This window comes from Mus caroli, chromosome 10, assembly GCF_900094665.2.
Source record: "Mus caroli chromosome 10, CAROLI_EIJ_v1.1, whole genome shotgun sequence".
NCBI lineage: Eukaryota > Metazoa > Chordata > Mammalia > Rodentia > Muridae > Mus > Mus caroli.
Window position 1 is genome coordinate 24,763,100 of NC_034579.1, and position 1,172 is coordinate 24,764,271.

The following is a 1,172-nucleotide window of genomic DNA, read 5'->3' on the forward strand; positions in this document are numbered from 1 at the left end:
CCTAGTCGGCCATCACTGGAAAGAGAGGCCCATTGGACTTGCAAACTTTATATGCCCCAATACAGGGGAATGCCAGGGCCAAAAAAATGGGAATGGGTGGGTAGGGAAGTGGGGGGGTATTGGGGACTTTTGGGATAGCATTGGAAATGTAATTGAGGAAAATACGTAATAAAAAATATTAAAAATTTTAAAAAAAGAAATGTAAATTAATAAAATGATCAATAAAGTAAATAAATGAAAAGTCAGCTCTGCTTTAAACATTAGAAAAATTAATGGTGTGAAATATCCCAATTTTAACCCACCTTTTCACTATTCTGTTGTTTTTCTGTCTCTATGTAATCTGAACTAGTGAGACTCATTACCATCTATGGTATTTTGTAGAATGACAAGCTGCTCATCTACATTTTTAAGTGAGTTGCATGATCCTCATCATTATCATCATCTTCATCATCATCATTGTCACCACTATGCTTTTGACAAGATAGGACCAAGAAAAATACTAGTGGGAAACTTGATTTACACTATTATTAAATCCTAGAGTAAATCATAATAGCCACAGGGTGGTGCTATTCTACAAGCATAAAAACCAGGACAGTTCAGGTTTCAGAAGATACGTGTTTCCTGTGTTTAATTCTAGTTTACTTATATACATTATACATATATATATATATATATATATATATATATATATATAAATAATATGTGTGTGAATACAAATAACATATTTTCTATATGTATAATATATAATATAATATATAATATATATTAGATGAATAGGTAATTTTAAGGATATTTTGGTTATGTTTCTAGTTGTTCACTGAGCCCAATAGGACACCAGCTATCAAACTGTTAGATATGAACTACAGATGATGAAAGTTGGGAGAACTCAGAAAGTTGATGATAAACATCAGTGCTGAGTTTGGCAAGGAGACACATAAAACTGGTTATAGTTGGTGCTCTAAAGGTGGTGAGAAATGAGTAAATGAATAGTCTTTGTACATGTCCCAGACTGTGCATGGCATGAACTCAAATACCTCTGGAATAATGCATAAAACTGAGCAAACATCGAATTATAATGTACAGACCATAGATTGTACAGACCATAGAAAGGACTTCACAATGCAAACTGATAGACTTAGCTTGTTAAAACAAAATATTAACATTTCCTCAGG